Here is a 21,909-nt window from a genome sequence, read left to right as displayed (position 1 = left end):
CATGTAATGATTTCAGGCTGTGAATATCTTTGGCTTGGTTGCGAAGGATGGATATGGGAGAGCAGCTTGGGTGAGGCTGCAGGTTCATTAGAAGATCTTGAAGGCATCCAGGTGAGAATTGAGAACAGTGGTAGAGATGGAAAAAAATGAATAGAATTGAGAACTCTTATATGATACAAACATTTTTCTCTGGCTCAGAAGCCTTGATTTACCCTTATCTTCTCCTTGTCCAGTATGCACCTGTCACACCAGCCAACTTTCAGGTTCTTTCTCTTAGAACCCTTGCATATGCTGTTCCATTTACATGTTAGTTTTTCCGAGCCAGCTTTCCTGATCACATTGTCTTGTTAGGGAGAGCAGTTACTCTCAGACCACCTAGTTATTTTATTCTGTAGAATTTCTTTTCTTACTTTCCTTCCTTCCTTCCTTCATATTTGTTCACCTTACCAGTTTGGAGGTTATATGCGATTTGGCGCCTTTTTATTTTTTGTAAGTGTGGGTCTATTTCTGGTCTCTCTTTTTCTGTTCCATTGGTCTGTATTCTTATACCAGTGCTATATTGTCTTTATTGCTATTTCTATATAGCAGACCTTACAACCAGGTAGTGTATGTCCTTCAGCAGTGTCTTTTTTCAACATTGTTTTAGTTATTTTAGATCTTTAGCATTTTCATATAAACTATAGACAATGCTTATCAGTTTTTACAAAAAGCCTGATGAGGAGAATTGACATCTTACTAATATTGAGTCTTCTGATACTTTAACATGGCATATCATTCTATTTATTTAGGTCTCTAGTTTTTTTTTGGTAGCGTTTTTGTAATTTTTTTTTTGTAGGTCTTGTATATATTTTGTTCAATTTATTCCTAAGTATTTAATGTTTTTTGATGCATTCTGTTGTCAGTGATACTGTATTTTAAATTTCTTTTCCCCAGTTTTTTGTTGATAGTGTAGAAAATACAATTGATTCTCTTGCATATGCTGTTTTGTATTCCATTATTACCAAATTCACTTTTTACGTCTAATAGTTTTTATGTAGATTCCTTAGGATTTTTTTCATACACACTCATGTCTATAGAGAAAGCCATTTTTGCTGCTTCATTTCTAATCACTATGCCCTTTTTATTTTTTGCGACTAGCTAGATTCGTGCTATTACTACTAGAAGATTAGTGCTATTCGCTAGAAATATAATGCAATTTAAAATTTTCTGGTAGCCCCACAATGAGAGGCAACACTAAGTCATTAAATATAATACATTTTTTACTCCACCACCTCCAACATATTATTCACATGTGTAGTAGTTTCCCCAGCCATAACAAATTACCACAAACCATGTGGTCTAACACAACAGAAATTAATTAATCTCAGTTCTGGAAACTAGAGGTCTGAAATCAAGGTGTGGCAGGGACTTGCTCCCTCCGAAGGCTCTAGGAAAGATTCCTTCCTTGCCTCTTCCTATTTCTGGGGGTTGCTGGCAATCCTTAGATATAGGGCTATTTAGATTTTCTGTTTCTTTTTGTGTCAGTTTTGGTAATTTGTGTCTTTTAAAAATTTTGTCCATTTCAAATAGGTTGTTGAATTTATTGGTGTGAAGGTATTTATAATATTCCTTTGTTATTTACCAATATACCTTCTTTCATTCTTCATATTTGTTATTTCACCTCTTGCTTTTTTTTTTTGATTTAGAGGTACTGGTTTCTGTTGCTATTGCTTGTCCATTTTCAATTTTATTGATTTCTGCTCTTTTTGTTTTTTTCTTCTACTTACTCTTGGTTTAATTTGCTTTTCTTCTTCTAGCTTCTTTAGGTGAACCCTTAGATCACTGATTTAAAAACTTTCCTCTTTTCTTTTTCTTTTTTTAAAGATTTTATTTATTTGACAGAGAGAGCACAAGCAGAGGGAAAGAGAAGGAGAAGCAGGCTCCCTGCTGAGCAAGGAGCCCGATGTGGGACTCGATCCCAGGACCCTGGGATCATGACCCGGGCTGAAGGCAGCTGCTTAACCAACTGAGCCACCCAGGCATCCCTAAACTTTCCTCTTTTCTAATATAAGTGCTTAAAGCTATAAATTTTCTTCTAAACATTACTTTATCTGAATTTCACAAATTAATTTCTGTTATTTTCATTCAGTTCAGAATATTTTCTAATTTCTCTTGTGATTTTTTTTTTTGATGGATTATTTGGAAGAGTGTTGTTTAATTTCTAAATACTTGTGGAATTTTATAAGATGTCTTCCTATTACTGATTCCAAATTTAATTCCACTGTGGTCAGAGAACATGTTGTGTATATTCTTTTAAATTTATCCAGGCTTTATTTATGGGCCAGCATCTTGTTTATCTAGGTGAATGTTCTATGTGCACTTGAAAAGAATGTGTATTTTGCAGTTGTTAGGTGGAGTATTCTGTAAATATCAGTTATATCAAGTTGATCGTGTTCTTCAAATTTTGTGTATCCTTACTGATTTTCTGTATACTTTTTCTGTGAATTACTAAGTGAGAAGTGTTGGAAATTCTTTAATTGTGGATATGTTTATTTCTCCTTTCAATTCTGTCAGTTTGCATATGAAAAGATGCTCAACATGACTCATCATCAGGGAAATACAAATCAAAACTACAATCAGATACCACCTCACATCTGTTAGAATGGCTAAAATTAACACAGGAAACAACAGATGTCAGTGAGGATGCAGAGAAAGGGGACCCCTCTTATCCTGTTGGTGGGAATGCAAAATGTGCAGCCACTCTGGAAAATGGAATGGAGGTTCCTCAAAAAAGTTAAAAATAGAACTGCCTTAGGACCCAGAAATTGCACTACTGTTTATTCAAAGGATACAAAAATAGTGATTTGAAGGGGCACATGCATCCTGATATTTATAGCAGCATTATCAACAATAGCCAAATTATGTTAAGAATCCAAATGTCCATTGATTGATGAGTGAATAAAGAAGGTGTGTGTGTGTGTGTGTGTGTGTGTATAATGGGATATATACAAATATAAAGTGGAAATACTACTCAGCCATCAAAAAGAATATCTTGCCATTTGCAATGCAATGGATGGAGCTGGAGTGTATTATGGTAAGTGAAATAAATCAGGGAAAGACAAATACCATGTGATTTCACTCATATGTGGGATTTAAGAAACAAAACATGACCATAGGGGAAAGGAAAACAAAAGAGAGGAAGAGGCAAACCATAAGAGACTCTTAACTATAGGAAACAAACTGAAGGGGAGGTGGGCAGAGGATGGGCTAAATAGGTAATAGGTATTAAAGAGGGCACTTGCTATGATGAGTGTTGGGTGTTATTTGTAAGTGATGAATCATTAAGTTCTATTTCTGGAACTAATATTACACTATATGTTAAGTAACTAAAATTTAAGTAAAAACTTAAAATGTTAAAAAGAAACCACAAAAAACCCTCCCAAGCCCGCCCCTTCCGATTCTGTCAGTTTGTGCTCCATATACTTTGATGCTCTCGTTAGATGTATATACTTTTAGGATTGTTAAGCTTGATGAATGAACTTTATTATGAGATGTTTCTCTTTATCACTGTTCTGAAGTCCTCCTTTGCCTGTTGGTAATATGGCCACTCAGGGGACGCCTGGGTGGTACAGTCAGTTAAGTGACCAACTCTTGGTTTTGGCTCAGGTTGTGATATCAGGGTCATGAGATCGAGCCCAGTGTCAGGCTCCACGCACTGTGTAGAGTCTGCTTGAGATTTTCTCTCCCTCTGCCCCTCCTGCTTGTGCTCTCTCCCTCTCTCTCTCTCTCTCTCAAATAAATAAATAAGTCTTTGAAAAAAAATATGGCCACTCATGCTTTTTTACATGCTAAATGTTTTTGCATACTTGCACTTTTTTAGAAAGTAGACTTTATTTTTTATTTTTTAAAAGATTATTTATTTATTTTTAAGATTTATTTATTCATTTGACAGAGAGAGAGAGAGAAACAATGAGAGAGGGAGCACAAGCAAGGGGAGTGGGAGAGGGAGAAGCAGGCTTCCCTCTGAACAGGGAGCCCGATGCGGGGCTCGATCCCAGGACCGTGGGATCATGACCTGAACCAAAGGCAGACGCCTAATGACTGAGCTACCCAGGCGCCCCAAGATTTTTTATTTATTTGAGAGAGAGAGAGCATGGGTGAGCACAAGCAGGGGGGAGGAGCAGAGGGAGAGGGAAAAGCAGACTCTACACTGAGCAGGGAGCCTGATGGGGGCTCAATCCCAGGACCCTGTGATCATGACCTGAGCTGAAGGCAGATGCTTAACCAACTAAGCCACCCAGGTGCCCCTAGACTTTATTTTTTTGAACAGTTTTAGATTTACAGAAAAGTTGAGAGGGTAGTACAGAGAGTTCTCTACACCCTGGACCCAGTTTCTCCTATTTTTAACAGCTTATTGATTACTATGGTACATCTGTTACAATTAATGAACTAATGTTAATACATTATTATTAACTAAAGTCTGCAGTTTATTCAGATTTCCTTAGTTTTTACCTAAAATACTTTTTCTGTTCCAGGATCTTATCTAGACACACCATTACATTGAGTTGTCATGTCTCCTTAGGCTACTTTTGGGTATAACAGTTTCTTAGTTGTTCCTTGTTCTTCATAACCATGACAGTTTAGAGGAGAATTGGTCAGTCATTTTTTAGGATGTTCCTCTAGTGGAATTTTTCTGATGTTTTTTCTTAGGATTAGAGAGGGGTAAGTTTTTGTGAGGAAGATCGATCAGAGAGGTAAAGTGCCATTTCCATCAAATATTAAGGATGCCTGCTATCAACATGATTTATGATCTTGATGTTGATCTTGATTACCTGGCCAAAGTAGTGTTTTTCATGTTTCTCTACTCTAAGTTTAGTCCCTCTTCTCCCTTTCTGTTGCGTGCTCTTTGGAAGGAAGTCACTAAGCTCATTTTACACGTAAGGATTAGGGAGTAACATTCCTTGAGATCAGAGTATCTGCAGAAGTTATTTGAAATTCTTTTGCATGGGAGATTTGTCTGTTTTCCTTAATGTATTACTTTATTCATGTCATTAATTTATATCGGTATGGACTTATGGATATTTATTTTATACTTTGGGTTATAATCCAGTACTACTTTATTTGCTCAAATTGTTGTAGCTATTGTTTTTGGCTATTGAGAGCTCTTTCGGTTGACTCCTGTGCTCCTTTGACATACACTCTCAGTGTGGGTTTATACTCTTGGTGTTTATTTTTTGAACACTTACTTTCTGGCACTAAAAAGTGCTCCAGGGGCGCCTGGGTGGCTCAGTCGTTAAGCGTCTGCCTTTGGCTCAGGTCATGATCCCAGGGTCCTGGGATCGAGCCCCGCATTGGGCTCCCTGATCCATGGGAAGCCTGCTTCTCCCTCTCCCACTCCCCCTGCTTGTGTTCCTGCTCTCGCTATCTCTGTCTTTCTGTCAAATAAATAATAAAGTCTTTAAAATAAATCATACAGCAATTAGTCTTTTCATATTAGCATCTTTCATTTTGCAATGTGCATTTAGGATTCCTTCATTTTTTTTATGGCTTGATAGCTCATTGCTTTTTATCACTGAATCATCCATCGTATGAACATATCACAGTTTGTTTATCCATTCACCTACTGAATGACAACTTCCTTGCCTCCAGTTTTTGGTGATTATGAATACAGCTGCTATAAACATTGTATGTAGGTTTTGCATAGACAAAAGTTTTCAAATGAATTTGGGTAAATACCTAGGAGCATGATCACTGGATCATACAGTAAGATTACTTGTAGCTTTGTAAGAAACTGTCACACTGTCTTCTCAAGTGGCTGTTCCATTTCCCATACCCATCAGCAATGAATTTCTTTTTTTTTTTTTTTTTTTTTTTTTTTTTTTAAAGATTTTATTTATTTATTTGAGAGAGAGAGAGAATGAGAGATAGAGAGCACAAGAGGGAAAGAGGGTCAGAGGGAGAAGCAGGCCCCTCGCCGAGCAGGGAGCCCGATGCGGGACTCGATCCCGGGGCTCCAGGATCATGACCTGAGCCGAAGGCAGTCGCTTAACCAACTGAGCCACCCAGGCACCCCAGCAATGAATTTCTTGTTCTGTATCCTCATCAGCATTTGGTATTGTCAGGTTTTCTTTTTTTAAAAAAATTTTAGCCATTCTAATAGATGTGTATTGGTGTCTCTTGTCAATTTGCATGTCTCTGATGACGCTGAGCATTTTTCCATATACATATTTGTCATGTGTAGATTATTGTCTTTGTTGAGGTATATGTTCAAATCTTTTCTCTATTTTTTTTATAGATTTTTTAAATTTATTTGACAGAGAGATAGCAAGAGCAGGAACACAAGCAGGGGGAGTGAGAGGGGGAGAAGCAGCTTTCCAGCGGAGCAGGGAGCCCAACGCGGGGCTCAATCCCAGGACCCCAGGACCATGACCTAAGCCGAAGGCAGACACCTAAGGACTGAGCCACCCAGGCGTCCCTTCTCTATTTCTTTTTTGCTTATTGGGTTTCTTTTCTTACTGTTGAGTTTTCTGTATATTTAGTATATTTGTCCTTTATCAGATATGTTTTCTCACACTCTGTAGCTTGTCTTTTCGTTTTTTTTACCATGTCTTTCACAGAAGTTTTTAATAGAGTCTATCTTATTTTTTATCATGGATTATAGTTTTGGTATCTAAAAACTCATCGCCAAACCCAAGATCACATAAATTTTCTCCTGCAAACCCAAGATCACATAAATTTTCTCCTACATTTTCTTATGGAAGTTTATAGTGTTGCATTTCATATTTAGGTCTAGGATCCATTTTAAATTACTTTTTGTAGAAGGTGTAAGGTCTCAATCTAAATTCTTTTTTCTTTTTTCTTTTTTGCATATGGAGATAACAATTTTCTACCACAATTGGTTGAAAGACTGTACTTTCTCCTTTGAATTGCCTTTGCTCCTTTGTCAAAGTTCAGTCATCCTTTAACTTTTAACACATTTGTGTCTTTCTATTTAAAACATGTTTCCTAGAGGTAGCTTAGAGTTTAGTCTTATTTTTTTATCTAGTCTAATAAGTTCTTTTTTTTTTTTTAAAGATTTATTGATTTATTTGAGAGAGAGAGAGTACATGAGAGGGGGGAGGATCAGAGGGAGAAGCAGACTCCCTGCTGAGCAGGGAGCCTGATGTGGGACTCGATCCCGGGACTCCAGGATCATGACCTGAGCCGAAGGCAGTCGCTTAACCAACTGAGCCACCCAGGCGCCCTTCTTTTTTTTTTTTAAGATTTTATTTATTTATTTGACAGAGAGAGACACAGTGAGAGAGGGAACACAAGCAGGGGGAGTGGGAGAGGGAAAAGCAGGCTTCCCACCGAGCAGGGAGCCCAATGTGAGGCTCCATCCCAGGACCCCAGGATCACGACCTGAGCCGAAGGCCGATGCTTAATGACTGAGCCACCTAGGCACCCCAAGTTCTGTCTTTTAGGAGTCTTTAGACCACTTAAAAATTAAAAAAAAAAAATCAGTTTTATGAGATCTAACTTAGACATCATAAAATTCACCCATTAAAAGGGTACAATTCAGTGCTTCTTAGTATATTTACAGAGTTTTCCAGCCACCAGTGTAATCTCATTTAGAGCATTTTCATCACCCCAGAAAGAAACCTTGTGTCCATTAGCAGTCACTGTCTTACCCCCCACTACCCCACCGCAGCCCTAGGCAACCACTAATCTATTTTCTGTCCTTGTAGATTTGCCTCTTCTGGACATTTCATATAAATGAAATCATACAGTATGTGATCTTTTGCAGCTAGCTTTCATTTAGGATAAGGTTTTTGAGGTTCATTCATGTTGTATAAGAAATTCATTCCTTTTTTTTAATTGTGGCAGAATTCACATAAAATTCATCATTTTAACTGGGTGGGGGATGGGGAAAATAGATGAAGGAGAATGAGAGATACAGGCTACCAATTATGGCATGTACAAGTCACGGGGTGAAAGGTACATAGCATAGGGAATATAGTCAGTGGTATTGTAATAGCATTGTAGGTGACAGATAATAGGTATGTGGTGAGCACAACATAATGTATAGACTTGTGGAATCCCTATGTTGTACACCTGAAAATAATGTGAAGTATGTCAGCTATACTTCAATTAAAAAAAAGGCAGTGAAAACAATTCACCATTTTAACAATTTAAAAACAACCATTATCTAGTTCCAGAATGTTTTCATCACCCCAAAAGAAAACTTTTTTCCCTTTAAGCAGTCACTCCCCATGTCCCCTGCCCCCAGCCCCTGACAACCACTAGTCTCCTTGCTTTTTCTATGGATTTGCCTATTCTGGATATTTCCTATAGTTGAAATTATGCAGTATGTGAATTTTTTTAAATTGAGGCAAAATCGGTATAAAACATACTAGCTTCAGATGTATAGCATAGTAATTTGATTTTTATATACGTTACTAAGCGTAGTCTAGGGGCACCTGGGTGGCTCAGTCAGTCGGGTGGCTGCCTTCAGCTTGGGTCCCGATCTTGGGACCCTGGGATTGACCCCCATATCGGCTCCCTGCTCAGTGGGGAGTCTGCTTCTCCCTCTCCCTCTGCTGCTCCCCTCTGCTTCTGCTCTCTAGCTCGTGCTCTCTTTCAAATAAAAGAATAAAATCTTAAACAAACAAACCAACCCAAAGCATAGTCTAGTTTTCATCTGTTAACTATGCAGTTGACCCTCTTCACCCATTTCACCCACCCCGAATCACCGTCCTTTCTGATAACTATTGATCTTTTCTCTGTATCTATGAAGTTGTTTTCTTTTGTTGGTTTGTTTTGTTTTTTAGATTTCACATAGAAGTAAAATCATACAGCGTCTGTCTTTCTCTGTCTGACTTATTTCACTTAGCATAATACCCTCAAGGTCCATCCATGTTGCAAGATTTCCTTCTTTTTATGGCTGAGTAATATTCCAGTGCATGTGTGTGTATGTGTGTGCACACACATCTTTAGCCATTCATCCATCAGTGGACACTAAGTTGTTTCCATATCTTGACTATTATAAATAATGCTGCAGTGAACATAGGGGTGAATATATCTTTGTGAATTAATGTTTTTGTTTTCTTTGGATAAATATCCAGAAGTGGAATAACTGGATCATATGGTATTTCTGTTTTTTATTTTGAGGAACCTCCATACTGTTTTCCATAATGGTTATACCAATTTATATTCTCATTGACAGTGTTCCTTTTTCCACATCCTCTCCCACCCAAAACTTGTTTCTTTTTGATAATTGTCATTCTAACAGGTATAAGGTAATATCTCATTGTGGTTTTGACTTACATTTCCCTGATAATTACTGATAAAATATCATTTACATTTCCCTGATAATTTCTGATATGGTATCATTAATAGCTTAATGCTTTCTAGGTTCATCCATGTTAGAACATATATTAGTAGTACTTCATTCCTTTTTTTTTTTTTAAACATTTTATTTATTTATTTGACAGAGACCCAGCGAGAGAAGAACACAAGCAGGGGGAGTGGGAGAGGGAGAAGCAGGCCTCCCACTGAGAAGGGAGTCCGATGCGGGGCTCGATCCCAGGACCCCGGGATCATGACCTGGAGCCAAAGGCAGACGCTCAATGACTGAGCCACCCAGGCGCCCCAAGACCACATTTTGTTTATTGATTTTGACTTGATGGATATTTGGGTTGTTTCTGTGTTTTGGCTCTTTTAAGTAGTGCTGCTTTATGAATATTTGCATACAAGTTTTTATAGAGACATGTTTTCATTTGTCATGATAGCGAATTTAGTGAAATTATTGATAAGGTTGGGTTTGAATTTGTTACCTTGGTATTTATTTTTATTTTATTTTATTTTTCCTTGCTATTTTTAATTTGTCCTATCTGTTCTATCTTTTTTTTTTTAAGATTTTATTTATTTATTTGACAGAGAGAGAGAGCACAAGAAGGCAGAGTGGCAGGCAGAAGCTGGCTTCTAGCTGAGCAGAGAGCCTGACATGGGGCTCGATCCTCGGACCCTGGGATCATGACCTGAGCCGAAGGCAGACTCTTTTTTTTTTTTTTTTGTAAAGATTTTATTTATTTATTTGAGAGAGAGAGAGCACATGACAGGGGGGAGGGTCAGAGGGAGAAGCAGACTCCCTGCCGAGCAGGGAGCCCGATGCAGACTCGATCCAGGGACTCCAGGATCATGACCTGAGCCGGAGGCGGTCGCTTAACCAGCTGAGCCACCCAGGTGTCCCCTGTTCTATCTTTTTGGATTGAATATATTTTATTTTATTATTTTTTAAAAATTTTATTTATTTATTAGAGAGATCACAAGTAGGCATGCAGGCAGGCAGAGGGAGAGGGAGAAGCAGAGTCCCCGCTGAGCAGAGAGCCCGATGCAGGGCTGGATCCGAGGACGCTGGGATCATGACCTGGGCCGAAGGCAGACGCTTAATGACTGAGCCACCCAGGCGCCCCTGGATTTGAATACATTTTAGTATTCTCTTTATCTCCACATTGTCTTGTTAGCTATATGTCTTTTTTTTTTTTTAAGTAGTTGCCTTAGGGCTTATAAATGCATCTTTATAACTCAGCACAGTTTATCTTCAAATAATATTATACTGTGGGGGCGCCTGGGTGGCTCAGTTGGTTAAGCATCTGCCTTTGGCTCAGGTCATGATCCCAGAGTCCTGGGATCGAGCCCCGCATTGGACTCCCTGCTCAGTGGGGAGTCTGCTTCTCCCTCTCCCGCTGCTGCTCCCCTTGCTTGTGCTCTCCCTCTCTCTCTCTGTCAAATAAATAAATAAAATCTTAACAAAAAAATATTATACTATGTCATGTATAACCTAGGACTCTTTTTTTTTTTTTTTAAAGACTTAATTTACTTGAGAAAGAGAGAGAGCATGAGCAGGCAGAGGGGCAGAGGCAGAGGGAGGGGGCAGGGAGCCTGAATCAAGGCTTGATCCCAGGACTCCAAGATCACGATCTGCCCCACAGTCAGATGCCCAACTGACTGAGCCACTCAGGCACCCCAATAACCTAGGACTTTTAATTCAGTACAATTCTATTCTCTTCCATTCTTCTTCATCAAAAACAGGATAATGCTAGTTCTACTTTATTGGGTTGTTACGAGTGTGAAATGAGTTAATGCACGTAAAATACTTTGAACATAGTTCATGCTTTTATTTATATTGGGAATAATAGAAGAAAACTTTGTTAGAATTTTTCTTTTTTTTTTAAAGATTTTATTTATTTGACAGAGAGATAGAGCAGGAACACAAGCAGGGGGAGTGGGAGAGGGAGAAGCAGGTCCCCCGCCGAGCAGGGAGCCTGATTTGCATTTGAATGACTTCAGTATGCGTCCACCTTTTGATTTGACCTAAGAAAGCACTAATAGGTTTTGAGTGTTGCCTGTGTGTTTGAGAGGCCTGAAGTCATTGAGACAAGACCTAACCTCAAAAATTGGAAGCCAAGTAACTTGTGCAGAAGGAATACACAGAAAACTTTGGGTGGTTTGGTTAGAGCATGATTAGGGCAGATGTGTATGCTAGATTTTGTGGTTTTCAAAAATTGTAATAAAATTTTTTTGTGCTATTTCAACCTGGGGCCCTGGGATCATGGACCCAAGCTGAAGGCAGACGCTTAATGACTGAGCCACCCAGGCGCCCTTCATTAGAATTTCTGAAATTCGTGGCTTGTTTTTTTCCCCCCAGCCTGCTTCAGCTACCTACTTCCATGATCACACCCAAGACTGTTGGTTCTCAATTCTGGCTGTACATTACAGTTAATTGAGCTGCTTAAAAATATTTATGGTAATATGCCACCCTCAAATTCTTATTTTATTGGTTTGGTATGTATTTTTTAAAGAGTTCCAGCTAGTTCCATTGTATAGTTAGTGCATTACCCTAGACTTTATGACCAGAATTTGTAACTGAAAGTATTTTAAGTATCTAACTGACTTCCTTCTCTTTTGCTAGCTTATATACTCTGGTACCCTATTCTGATATTCTTTAGATTCCATTGAGATCCAGGCCGTTAGCCACACTACTTTTTCACTGTCTGTCATCCCCCACATATAGTAATTTCTTTCTTTACCCAGTTACATTGATTTAGTGAATAAAATTTTTAATGCCTACAAGTGTTCTATACCATTTTGTGGGATCAAGTTACCAATTCCCTTGTTCCTCTCTTCCTTCACTATAATTGAGGCAAGGGGTGCCTGGGTGGCTCAGTCGGTTAAGCTCCAGACTCTTAATTTCAGCTCAGGTCATGATCTTAGGGTTGTGGAAACCGGCCTTTCATCGGCTCCCCATTCAGCGTGGAGTCTGCAGTCTGCTTGGGATTCTCTCTCTCCTTTGCCCTTTGCTCTTCTCCCCGCTCGTATGCTCTCTTTCTATAAGATTTTATTTATTTGAGAGAGAGAGAGAGAAGGCATGAGTGGGGAGAGGGACAGAAGGAGAGGGAGAAGCAGACTCCCAGCTGAGCAGGGAGCCTGACACAGGGCTCAATCCTAGGACCTAGAGATCATGACCTGAGCCACCCAGGCACCCAAAATAAATATATTCTTTAAAAACAAAACAAAACTGGGCGCCTGGGTGGCTCAGTCGTTGAGCGTCTGCCTTCGGCTCGGGTCATGGTCCCAGAGTCCTGGGATCGAGTTCCACATCGGGCTCCCTGCTAGGCGGGAAGCCTGCTTCTCCCTCTCCCACTCCCCTGCTGGTGTTCCCTCTCTCGCTGTGTCTCTCTCTGTCAAATAAATAAATAAAATCTTAAAAAACAAAAAACAAAACCCAAAATTTATAATTGAGGCAAAACTTCACTTCTGATTAATTTGTTACTTTGCGAACTCTACTTCCTTGAACCTGAGCAGCTGAATGTGATTGGAGAAAACAGTGCTAACTGGTCTCACTTTAAATTTATGGCCACAAATATCACTTGTGCCCCCAGCATTAGTACTCATTTTGTTCTTCCACTTTCACTACTAAGAAAAGCATTTAATCTCTTTTCTTTTCATACTTTATATATATATATATATATGTATACCTTACTTTGCAAAGTAAAAATTGCACTGTAAAAATTAGCCCTTGTGTTACCACTTTCTTTCCTTCAGTTTTGCTTTATTTTTCTTCATAGTACTAGTGTTTTCTGAAATTATTTACTTATAAGTTTATACTTGTTTACTGATTATTTTCCAACTATGATGTAAGTTCCATAAAGATAGGGCATTTGGTGTTTTCATTGCTTTAATTCCCAGCATTTAGAACAATGTCTGAGGCTCGGTCATAGGTTATTAATAAACCAGCAGTGATTGATTAGCAAACATAAGAGTTCTTTCCTATTAGCCACAAAACTGTAAAATACTTACGAATAATCCACTCAAGACCTGGATGAAAAAGATTATGATACTTTGCTTAAAAGCTTTTTTATTTTTTTTATTTTTAAAGATTTTATTTACTTATTCAACAGAGAGAGAGAGGGTACAAGCAGGGGGAGCAGTAGAGGGAGAGGAAGAGGCAGGCTTCCTGCTGAGGAGGGAGCCCGATGCGGGACTCGATCCCAGGACCCTGGGGTCATGACCTGAACCCAAGGCAGACGCTTAACCATCTGAGCCACCCAGGCGCCCCGCTTAAAAGCTTTTTTAAAAAACGACTTGAATAAAATGGAGAGTCATACCACGCTCCTGAGTAGGGAACTTAATATTGTAAAGATGTCTATTCTCCTTAAATAAACTGTGTTTTGAGCAGTTCTAAAAAGATCTCAGCTTCCACCCCCTGCCCTCCCCCAACCTCCACTGAAACTTGATAAGCTTCGATGAAAAGTCTTAAAAAAAGGGGGGGGGTGGTGGATGAAGAGGAGGTTTATCTGCCAGATCAGAAAACATTTAGAACTATTATAATTAACTACGGGTGATACCAGCTTGAAAATTGGCTAATGAAACAAAACAAAGGTTGGATTTTATAGGATTATATAAGATATTCATATATGAGAAAGATGAGAAAAGAATTATTCAGGGGTGCCTGGGTGGCTCAGTCGTTAAGCGTCTGCCTTCGGCTCAGGTCATGATCCCAGGGTCCTGGGATCGAGCCCCGCATCGGGCTCCCTGCTCAGCAGGAAACCTGCTTCTCCCTCCCCCACTTCCCCTGCTGTGTTCCCTCTCTCACTGTGTCTCTGTCAAATAAATAAAATCTTAAAAAAAAAAAAGAATTATTCAGTAAGTTAACCTTTCTGTAATAAGTAGAGGACACAGTTCTGAATTTTATTCTGTAGAGCATTTTTATTTTCTTCTTTTTTCTTTTTTGTATTTTTTTTAAAGTTAAATTCAATTAATTAACATATAATGTATTATTTGTTTCAGGGGTACAGGTCTGTGATTCATAAGTCTTATATAATACCCAGTGCTCATTACAACACATACCCTCCCAGTGTCCATCAGCCAGTTACCCCATCCCCCCACCCCTCTCCCCTCCAGCAACCCTGAGTTTGTTTCCTAAGATTAAGAGTCTCTTATGGTTTGTCTCCCTCTCTGGATTCATCTTGTTTCATTTTTTCCTCTCTTCCCCTATGATCCTCTGCTTTTTTTCTTAAATTCCACATATCAGTGAGATTATATGATAATTGTCTTTCTCTGATTGACTTATTTCGCTTAGCATAATATTCCTCTAGTTCCATCCATGTAGTTGCAAATGGCAAGATTTCATTTTTGATGGCTGCATAATGTGTGTGTGTGTGTGTGTGTGTGTGTGTGTATGTATCTCTACCCCATCTTCTTTATCCATTCACCTGTCGATGGACATCTGGGCTCTTTCCATAGTTTGGCTATTGTGGACATTGCTGCTATAAATATTGGGGTGCAGGTGCCCCTTTGGATCACTACCTTTGTATCTTTGGGGTAGATACCCAGTAGTACAGTTGCTGGGTCTTAGGGTAGCTCTATTTTTAACATCTTGAGGAACCTCCATACTGTTTTCCAGAATGGCTGCACCAGTTTGCATTCCCACCAACAGTGTAGGGGGATTCCCCTTTCTCTGTATCCTTGCAAACATCTGTCATTTCCTGACTTGTTAATTTTAGCCATTCTGACTGGTGTGAGGTGGTATCACATTGAGGTGTTGATTTGTATTTCCCTGATGCCAAGTGATGTTGAACACTTTTTCATGTGTCTGTTGGCCATTTGGATGTCTTTGCAGAAATGTCTGTTCAGGTCTTCCTCCCATTTCTTGATTGGATTATTTGTTCTTTGGGTGTTCAGTTTAGCAAGTTCTTTACAGATTTTGGATATTAGCCCTTTATGTGATATTGTCATTTGCAAATATCTTCTCCCATTCTGTCATTGTCTTTTGGTTTTGTTGACTGTTTCCTTTGCTGTGCAAAGGCTTTTTATCTTGGATGAAGTTGCAGTAGTTCATTTTTGCCCTTGCTTCCCTTGCCTTTGGCGATGTGTCTAGGAAGAAGTTGCTGTGGCCGAGGTGGAAGAGGTTACTGCCTATGTTCTCCTCAAGGATTTTGATGGATTCCTGTCTCACATTTAGGTCTTTCATCCATTTTGAGTCTATTTTTGTGTATGGTGTAAGGAAATGGTCCAGTTTCATTGTTCTGCATGTGGCTGTCCAGTTTTCCCAACACCATTTGTTGAAGAGACTGTCTTGTTTCCACTGGGTATTTTTTCCTGTTTTGTCAAAGGTTAGTTGACCATAGAGTTGAGGGTCCATTTCTGGGTTCTCTGTTCTGTTCCATTGATCTATGTGCCTGTTTTTGTGCTAGTACCATAACTGTCTTGATGATTACAGCTTTGTAGTAGAGCTTGATGTAGAGCATTTTTTTTTTTTTTTTTAGAATTTTTATTTATTTATTTGACAGATTGGGAGAGCAGGAACACAAGCAGGGGGAGTGGGAGAGGGAGAAGCAGGCTTCCCACCTAGCAGGTAGCCTTATGCAGGGCTCAATTCTAGGACCCTGCGACTATGACCTGAGCCGAAGGCAGATGCCCAATGACTGAGCCACCCAGGTGCCCCTTGATGTAGAGCTTTTTTAAAGCAGTGATCTGCATTAGGTATATTTGAGGTGTGTGGACCCCGTTACTCTTTACAGTTAGGGATCTAGTTAACTAGACCTAATCCTTAGGTCACCTTGTGTTTTGTTTGTTTTTAAGATTTTATTTATTTATTTAGCAGACAGAGAGGCAGGGAGGGAGATCACCAGTAGGCAGAGTGGCAGGCAGAGGGAGAGGGAGAAGGAGAAGCAGGCTCCCCACTGAGCAGAGAGCCTGTTGTGGGCTCAATCCCAGGACCCTGGGATCATGACCTGAGCCGAAGGCAGATGTTTAACTGACTGAGCTACCCAGGCTTCCCCAGGTCATGTTGTGTTTTATAAAATAGTCCCCTTATTCCTTGACAGCTTAATTTTTTTTTTTTTAAGTAGACTCCACACCCAGCGTGGAGCCCAACATGAGGCTTGAACTCACAACCCTGAGATCAAGACCTGAACTGAGATCAAGAGTCAGCCGCTTAACCAACTGAGCCACCCAGTTGCCCCAACAGTTTAACTTTTTGATCTAATAACATGTTTACCTCTCCTCCTTTTAATTTGCTACAATATCCACTATGTATTTAGTAGTCAAATAAACTTAATAGAATTTCTTGTAAACTAACACTAAATAGACTTTGAATGAGAGACTGAAATGCATCAAGGTTATATGTTTTGCTGCTTTGTGATATCTATTGTAGATCTTCATGGCTGGCTCTGAGCTATGAGCTATGACCTGAGCTGAAGGCGGATACTTAACCAGTTGAGCCACCCAGGTGCTCCTTTCCCTCTACTTTTGTTGAAATCTTGGAAGACATGAACTGCTTTTTAAAAAACTTTTAATTTTGGGGCACCTGGGTGGCTTAGTCAGTTAAGCGTCTGACTCAGGTGCCCCCTTGACTAGAATTCTCCCCTTTAGTTTGAGGTTGTCTAATCCCTCATGATCAGATTAAGACTATGCATTTTTTTTTTTTAAATCAGGAATACTACATAACTAATGTGGTGTCCTTGGTGCATCACATCAGAACGCATGTAATATCAGTTTGACTTATCATTAATGATGTTAATTTTGATTATTTGGTTAAAGTGGTGGCCACCAGCTTTCTCTGGTGATGCATTTTCTCCCCCCCCTTTTTTTTTTAGAGAGGGAGGGGAAGAGCTGAGATAGAATCGTAAGCCAACTCTGACGTGGGCTGATCCCACAACTCTGACATCATCATCTGAGCCGAAATCAAGAATCGAATGCTTAACCAGCTGAGCCACCCAGGCGCCCTGATACATTTTATTCTTTTGTAATTATTAGTATGTCTGGGAAATGGCCTTGAGATTGTATAAATATCCTGTATTCAACAGCCTTCTGCCCAGAGATTTTAGCATCCATTGGTAATTCTTGCTTGAAACTGAATATTGTGTTGATTCTAAAATGGTTTTTGATCATTCCTTCTATGTTTATTAGTTGGCATTCTATTGTGAAGAAACTTATTTCCCTCACCTTCATTCATTTATTTTTAGTTTTTTTTTAAAGATTTTATTTATTTATTTGACAGACAGAGACACAGTGAGAGAGGGAACACAAGCAGGGGGAGTGGGAGAGGGAGAAGCAGGCTTCCCGCTGAGCAGGGAGCCCGATGTGGGACTCGATCCCAGGACCCTGGGATCATGACCTGAGCTGAAGGCAGACGCTTAACGACTGAGCCACCCAGGCGCCCACCTTCGTTCATTTATTTTATAGTATCATTGTAGACTCAAGGCTTAAAAAGGTCAGTGTGTTATATAATCCATTATTGTCATTCATTTTGATGCTAAAAAATTATTCCCAGTCTGGCCAGTGGGAGACTCTTCAAGCTAGATCCGTGTCCTTTTGATAGGATCCCATTAGTCTTTGAGTAGTGTTTTTGTTTCTTGTTTTTTTTTTCTTCTTAAGTGAGATATTCTAGGTATATCTTGAGCTTTTTTTTTTTTTAAGTAGGCTCCACACTTAGCATGGAGCCCAACATGGGCCTTGAACTTAAAGCCCTGATATCAAAACCATGATATCAAGACCTGGGCTGAGATTAAGAGTTTGACACTTAACTGACTGAGCCACTCAGGCTCCCCTATCTTGTGCTTTTCTTGCCCTACCTTGGAATTGGTCATTTCTCCAAGGAGGTCTAGTATTGTTTGGTGAGGAATGGTTTTAAGAAACAAAGATTTAGGTGCTGAGTATGTTTGTTTCTGGTGGGGTGGCATTGTTTTTGGGTTTCCTTTTCAGTAGCTAGGAGGAGACATATACACACACTTTTAACAGCTTTATTGATAAATAATTCACATACCACACAATTCACGTTTTAAAGTATACAATTCATTGGTTTTTAGTGTAGTCACAGATTGCTCAACCATTACCACAATCAATTTTTCTTTTTCTTTTTTTTAAGATTTTATTTATTTATTTGACAGAGAGAGACACAGTGAGAGAGGGAACACAAGCAGAGGGGAGTGGGAGAGGGAGAAGCAGGCTTCCCACTGAGCGGAGAGCCCGATGTGGGGTTCGATCCCAACCTGAGCCAAAGGCAGATGCTTAATGACTGAGCCACCCAGGTGCCCACCACAATTTTATCACCCCTAAAAGAAACCTCATGCCCATTAGAGTCATTCCCCATTTCCTCCATCCCCCCCAATCTAGGCAGCTACCAGTTGACTTTCTCTTTTTATAGATTGCCTATTTAGGACATTTTGTATAAATGGAACCATACTATATGTGGTATGTTGTGACTGACTTCTTCCACTTAGTGTAATGTTTTCAGGGTTTATCCATGTTTAGCATGTATCAGTACTTAATTCCTGTTTATTGCTGAAGATAGTCCATTGTATGGATGTACTACATTTTATTTATCCCCTCATCTGTTGGTGGACATTTGGGCTGTTTCCATTTTTTTTTTTGATCTAGTATAAATAATGTTGACACACATATTTAAAATTTTTTATTTTTTAAGTTTTATTTATTTTTTGAGAGAGTGAGAGCAAGAGGGATCACAGAGGGAGAGGGAGAAGCAGACTCACCAGTGATCAGGGAGCCTGATGTGGGGCTTGATCCCAGGACCCTGAGATCATGACACGAGCTGAAGGCAGATGCTCAACCGACTGAGCCACATAGGTGCCCCTAAAAATTTTTAGTTTTGAATTATTTTAGATTTACTGAAAAGTTGAAAAGATAATACAGGATTCCTGTATTTCTCTATGGTTAACATATACATTACCATAGTACATTTGTCAAAACTAAGACAACATTGTTATATTGCTTTTAACTAAAATCCAGATTTTATTTTAATCTCACCAGTTTTTATGTTAATGTGCTTTTTCTGTTCTATATTTCAATTCAGGGTACCACATTACATTTAGTACATATGTATTTTAAAATCATGAGTTCATACTGATGCCTCTAATTCTATTTCAGTACATACATTCTTACTTGCCCTCTCCCATCCTATATTTATCTCTCTCTTTTCTCACAGTAAGAATTCTGGCTTCCAACAATTGTTGGAATAGAGTATGGAGTACGTACAGAAGAATGTTTGAGCCATACCACTATAAACCATACCCTTGTGTCTAAGGTCAGGATTTCGTTTTCAGTTCTTTATGTTAAATTGTTTAAATTACTTGTATTAGTTCTTTTTTCATTCCCTCTTATGTGATTATATTGTCAATTTGGTATATAGTTAGGTTTATTGGCTCATATTTATAATGGTGAAGTTATGTATTTAACCACATCAAAAACTTTTTTTCAAGATTTTATTCATCTGAGAGAGAGAGAGTGAGAGAGAGAAAGCACAAGCAGGAGCAGAGGCAGAGGGAGAGGGAGAAGCAGACTCCCCGCCGACCTGGGAGCCCGATGTGGGGCTCGATCTCTGGACTCTGAGATCATGACCTGAGCCGAAGGCAGATGCTTAACCATCTGAGCCGCCCAGGCGCCCCTCAAAAAAAAGAATTTTAATGGAATTTAGAAATTGTTCTTTTCTGGACTTTTAATTTGAATATACCCTGCTTAATGTGTTTTGTTTGAACTTAGTAGTGTTTACAAGAATTCTGAATTAGTTGCCAATATTTTAAAACTTGGAGACATAAAAATCCTGATTTCTGGCTTTTTTTTTTTTTTTAAGATTTTATTTATTTATTGGACAGAGAGAGACAGCGAGAGCAGGAACACAAGCAGGGGGAGTGGGAGAGGGAGAAGCAGGCTTCCTGCTGAGCAGGGAGCCCGATGTGGGACTTGATCCCAGGACCCTGGGATCATGACCTGAGCCGAAGGCAGACGCTTAACGACTGAGCCACCCAGGCGCCCTCTGGCTTCTTTTAAGAAGGCAAAAAAGAAATTCTGGTTTTGCCAAGTCCATTTGGCAACAATTGGATGGGTCTGACTAGTGGCTGCCTGTGTTCTCTAGTTCCCTCGACTCTCATATCCTACTTGACCCCTTGAGGTATTTGTGTTTGCAGCCTTTCTTTACAACCCTCCTTCTTTATAAAACTTTTGGTGGCAGGTGCAACAGTAGAGAATTACACTGCTTTGTGTTCTGAAAAAGGAACTGATTTTGTCTGAAATGACTTTTTCGTTTTGTAATTTCATGACCCAGCCAGTGTAGCTCATGTTGATAATGCTTTCTAAATGGATTCACCAAGGCCCTATTTTAAATTGCTTAAATGTAGCAAATAATTTTGATAAAACTGCACTCTCTTTATGGTTTAAATAACATTCACCATTCATTCTGCGTGGTTTGGAACACCAAGGAACACACAGATATTTTTGAAGCCTTAAATCTTTTTTGTTACAATGAGAGAATTGTGTAAACTACATTTAGCTTTATAGATTGAAGTTATTGACATTTTGTTGATATTAACAGCATTTATTCATTAAAGTGTATGCCATTCTAAACAGTAGGGTGAAATGAAATTGATTCTGAAAGATTATCTTAGCAGTAGTTGCAAAATGAAATTTAATTATTAGACTCTATATCTGTTAGTTTTTATAAATATTTTAATATTTTTCAAAAGCTTTTGTTAATACAGAATAATTTTTATTGGAGATAGAGATGGCCATTTCATAATGATAAAGGGGTCAGTTAATCGAAAGGACGTAGCAATTCTAAATGTTTATGTCCTTAATAATGGAGCTTCAAAATACATGAAACAAAAACTGATAAGAATTGAAAGGAGAAATAGACAAATCTGCAATTATAGTCAGAGATTTTAATATTGTTCTCTTAATAGTAGAACAAGTAGACAGAAAATCAGCAAGGATAGACTTGAACAACACTATTAACCTACTTGATTGACCCTTGTAGAGGCCTCTGTCCAACAACAGAATATATATGCTGAAGTGCTAAAGTACACATGGTGTATTTATCAAGATAGGTCATATTCTTAGCCATAAAAGTAGGCTCAGTAAATGTAAAAGAATTAGAGTCATATATAGTATATTCTCTGACCACAGTGTAATTAAATTAGAAATTAATAACCAAAGATTCTTGGAAAATTCCCAACTACAAAATTTGGAAACTGAAAAACATACTTTTGAATAGTCCATTGGTCAAATACTTTAAGAAAGGGATATTAAAAAATGTTTTGAACTGAATAAAAAGAAAACATACACAAATTTTTGGATGCCGCTAAAACATTACTTGGGGAATTTATAACACTAAATACTTAAAATAGAGAAGAAAGGTCTCAAATCAGTGACTTCAGCTTCCACCTTAAGAAACTAGAAGGAGAAGAGCGAATTAAATTTTGCATAAACAGAGGGAAGGAAATAATCAAGATCAAAATAGAAATCAGTGAAATATAAAACAAAAGCAATAGAAAAAAATTAATGAAACCAAAAGCTGTCTTAGAGAAGATCAGTAAAGTTGATAAATTTCAGGGCGCCTTGGTGGCTCAGTTGGTTAAGCATCTGCCTTCGGGG

The 21,909-nt window shown here is 38.8% G+C and overlaps 1 protein-coding gene across 4 annotated transcripts in view; it reads left to right on the top strand.

Annotated features, from left to right (window-relative positions):
* Positions 1 to 21,909, top strand: part of DENND4C (DENN domain containing 4C) — a 135,611-nt gene that overhangs the window by 5,955 nt on the left and 107,747 nt on the right. Inside the window, exon 1 of one of the 4 annotated variants that reach the window (XM_027616649.2) lies at positions 19,466 to 19,567. The exons of the other annotated variants lie outside the window; for them this stretch is intronic. The gene's annotated coding sequence lies outside the window, so the exon portion shown is untranslated. Of the gene's footprint in view, positions 1 to 19,465; positions 19,568 to 21,909 lie in introns of those variants that run through there. 4 annotated transcript variants of the gene reach the window in all.

The sequence above is a fragment of the Zalophus californianus genome, chromosome 13, assembly GCF_009762305.2.
Source record: "Zalophus californianus isolate mZalCal1 chromosome 13, mZalCal1.pri.v2, whole genome shotgun sequence".
Classification (NCBI taxonomy): domain Eukaryota; kingdom Metazoa; phylum Chordata; class Mammalia; order Carnivora; family Otariidae; genus Zalophus; species Zalophus californianus.
The sequence above is the reverse complement of the archived record's forward strand: the minus strand, read 5'-3'. Positions and strand labels throughout refer to the sequence as shown.